Genomic DNA, 4,081 nt, shown 5'->3' on the forward strand with positions numbered 1-4,081 from the left:
CTGACATATTCAGACAGGTCTGCCATTTTTATGAGGGCAGAGGGCTTCCTGGCAGGCAGAGTGGGGGTGGGGGTGGAGAAAGCCGCAGCGGCAGGATGTTTACTCAATGCCCTGTCACTAGGCAACCTGACCGCAAGATGTTCTATTTCCCTGTCTTATCGGGGGTCTGTATTTTTCAATTAACTAGAGGCTCTGTTCTTGTCCCTGACATCTCCCCTTTCTTAGTAATAATCTAAGGGCCAACATAAACCAGGTTCGAATGGTCTAAAAGGAGGGCTCTGACATAGGCTTTGCATGGAGGATTTCAGAGGCCTTGTTCCTCTAAAGGTTAGGAAAAGAGGTCCGAGTGGGAATGTTTGTCCAGACTCAAGTACCACAGGCATCCCCATAGTTCGGGAATCAATGGACCATGCAGTTTTTTGAGGGACCTGAAATGGGTAAGCGCAAGGCTGCTACTGCACAACCGCTATGCAACAGGGCATACAATCCAGGCTCTTGGGATTTTGGGGTACCATGGTCCCTAGCCTGTGTAGTCCCAGCTGCACTCCAGTTATGCCTTGAGTGAGACTTTTTCCCTCACACAGGTGCAGCCTCCCCCAAGTGAAGGGGTCTGTGTGGGGCATCTCTTGTCGGGAAAATTCAACCCTGGAGTCCTGTATGTCAAGGCAGTGGTAGTGAACCTGGTTCTGCCTGGCCCGCAGGTCTGTTATTTAGGTTTGGATGAATTGAGTGAGCCGGGAAAGTGTCCATGGCTAAAAGGTAAGGACCAGGAGCAGGCTTACAACAGGTCCTAGGAGGGAGGGAAGAAGGGTTGTTAGCCAAGGGGAGGCAGAAAACCAATTCTAAAACCACCCAAGCTCTTGTTTTTTTTCCTTTTTCTCTTTTCTAGTTCTTCCTTTTGTTCCTGTCTCTCTTGTTATAAACCTTTTCTGCTACTGCCACTAAGTCCCTCAAACCCCTCTCCTCTAGTCTTTTTATTGACTGTAGGTTTTTTCTAATATCTGGTGCTGTCTGGTTCACATAGGCTAGAATAACTGCTTGTTGGGCTTTCTCCATTCCCCTGCCTTGTGTCGTGAATTTCTGCCATATTAGTAGGCTTGCACGCAGGAGCCTTGACACCTGCCAACACAGCCTCCAGTACACAGGGAGACTCTCCTGACCTTCTGCCATGTTATAGTCCCAGTTAGGGTGAGTGGGTGGAAAAGCAGCTGCTCCTAAGGCAGGATGGGGTGGGATGGGTCCTGGAACTAGCTTCCGAGCACTCTCCAGAATCCTACATGCAGGGGAGCCTGTTGTGGCACACCGCCAGAGCAGCAGAAAATGGGGAGAGGAAATGACTCACAGGTGGAGGGGCCTGGAGGAACGGGGAGCAGGAAAGATCCGCCAGGAAACGGCCGGCAAGGCTGGACACACGCCTCCACATGTCCTTGGGGCCCTGGGCCGATAAACCTGAGCCTTCACTTGCAAGATGATATCAATGTTAAAAGAACCAAAAGTCGGCCACTCTGAGGAGCAGAAAATTATTCATTTCCATGCAGGCATCGTGAGCTCAGGCCTTGACGTCTCTTCAGTGGTCTAAAGTCAGGCTCAAAGGGGTGGTAATTGATTGTCCCATAGTCGGGGAGATGTAGAGATAGAGGGCAAGGAGAACAGCAAGATCACAAAAACAAACAAGACTCAACACAAACCGTGTGGCTGCCTTCCCCACTGATCCAAACACAGATTGAGGTCCTGCCCAGGTACAAATTATGGGCGCCGATCACCCGAACAGACAACAGACATAACACACAAAGAGAGAGCTCAATCTTACCTCCAAATAGTCACGGAATTCGGGCCACAGTAGGCCGAAGGAGCACACTCAGGATCCCTGGAGACGGGTGTGGGGGGACACCGGGCAAAGCTACGCGCATTGGGCGGTTGGTCTAGGGGGACCATGCGGGAGGGAATCTAAAGAAGGGCTAGAGAAGAGACTTTTCTCACTGAGGGATGGACTGACCCAGGCCAACGAGCCTCCAGCCTGGGGACTGAGAGCAGCGCTCTCAGTCTGTAGTTTGTGTTGCTGAATCTCACGTACAAGTGTGTAGAAGGCATCCTTCACACCCTGCCTGCCAGGTCCTGGCTGATGTTTCGATGTAGAGGATGCCATAACTCCAGGCAAGGTCCTGGGCCTGCCAAGACTTAACAGTACGAGCAGCTGGGTCACACTTGTTCCCCACCGGCACCATTGGCACATCATCCGAGTCCTTTATCCATTTTATCTGCTCCCTGTACTGATGGATGTTGTTAAAGGACTTGGTGCTGTTTATGGCAAACACACAGAGGAAACCCTCCCTCCCCCATGTGGATGCATTGGTCCCTCGTGGCACCACATTCCTCCCAACCTGCTGTGTCTAGGATGTCCAGCAGACATGCCTCCCCATCAATGACCACCTGTTCCTGATAGACATCCTCTATGGTGGGGTCACATTCATCCACAAAATGATTCTGGATCAGCTGGATGGTCAGGGCACTCTTTCCCACACCTCCAGCACCCACCACCGCAAGTCTGTATTCTGTCATCATTTTTTGTAGGGACTGTCACTCCAGAGCTCCTGCCCCACTAGGGGCACGAAGGAGTGGCTGGGGAGCAGAAGGCCCTGATTGGGTCCCGATGCGAGTGTCCTTGTAGCCCTGAGGCCAGAGTGTGATGGCCTCAGTGTGCAGAATAACTAAATATGGGTGCTAACTGCTATTGATCAGATGATATTTGGCTCTGGGGTTAACTCCCTGTGTTTGTAGAAGGGGGTGCCTTTAGGAAGGGTTGACAAACCTATGTTATTTTTCCCTTGTTAGTCAACCTGACCTTGGGCATCTTTTTGTTGTGGAGGGGTGGGAAGAAGTTTTAGATTTGTGGGTGGGAGCCAGATTGTGGTTGGTTCTCCAAAGGGGAGGATGCAACCATACCCCCTCCCCATAGTAAGCAAGGGATCTGGTCCCCCCCCCACTGAAGTGTGTGTTAGAGGGTCCCTCCATTGTACTTGAATCTGAAGGTTGGGGTTTGATTGACCCAATGTTTTTGAAATCTGGTTTCATTCACTCCTTTGGATAGATTCAAAATATGAGTAGTGAATAAGGCCTGATGTAATTGAATATGGGGGGTTACTATTCCTTTTTGTTTTAAAAAGCTGTTCTTTAAGGCATTGGTGGTTTCTTTTCAATGATTGCCTGCCCTTGTGGATTGTGGGGGATTCCTGAGTTGTGTTTCATATGCCTTTGCTCAAAGAACTCTGTCATGGCCCTGCTGGTGAAGCAAGGTCCACTATCTCTTTTAATTTGTGAGGGCAGGCCCAGAGTAGCAAAACATTGAAGGAAATGTGAATGTGCATGTTTTGTCCTTTCTCCTGTGTGGACTGTGGCCCAGCAGGCCCCTGAAAAGGTGTCTGTTGATACAAAAATGTACTACAGTTTGCCAAAAGGTGAGAAATGAGTAGATTGAAAGGCCCCTGAACATTTTGAAGGGCAGTGATAACTGCCAACATTTCTTTATATTGTGCTGATCCCTGGCAGGGTCGGAACTCACTCCAGCTATGGGGAATTCTGTAGGTCCCTCATCTAACTTACCCCAGGCTGCTAGTCCTGCCTGTCGCACCTGGTCTCGGTATGGCGCTGGGACCGTGGCCTGCTGGACTCCAGTAGAGTACCCGTCAGCAGTTCCTGCCAACATGCCATAAGTAATCAGGATCGTGGGCTGAGCAGCTCGATTGGCCTCTGCTCGAACTCTACATTCCTCCTTATAGTGGCCACACCATTTTATATATTGGGCGCGTGAGAAGACAGCCTTAGCCAGGTCCAGCCAATCCTTGGGATCACAAGGATTATACGTAATACCTTGTAGTAGGGTCTGAGACCAAGGGGCATTCGGCCCATCCTCTGCCACTGCCTTGTGGAGTTCCTTAAGGTCTTTAGCCTCCCATGGGTACCATTCTTGTGGCCTATTAGGGCCAGGGGCCAGATTAACGGGAAATGCCTGGAGGGTCTGTTCTTTGGGCCCTGTGCCACTGGCACCCCGATCCCTAGCTGATGGCCAGTCAGTCATGGGTAC

The 4,081-nt window shown here is 50.6% G+C and overlaps 1 pseudogene; it reads right to left on the reverse strand.

Moving 5' to 3' along the window:
- Positions 1-2,001: 2,001 nt before the first annotated feature.
- On the reverse strand, positions 2,002-2,559 carry LOC114688635 (annotated as a pseudogene).
- Positions 2,560-4,081: the final 1,522 nt, after the last annotated feature.

This window comes from Peromyscus leucopus, chromosome 18 (genome assembly GCF_004664715.2).
Source record: "Peromyscus leucopus breed LL Stock chromosome 18, UCI_PerLeu_2.1, whole genome shotgun sequence".
Taxonomy (NCBI): Eukaryota; Metazoa; Chordata; class Mammalia; order Rodentia; family Cricetidae; genus Peromyscus; species Peromyscus leucopus.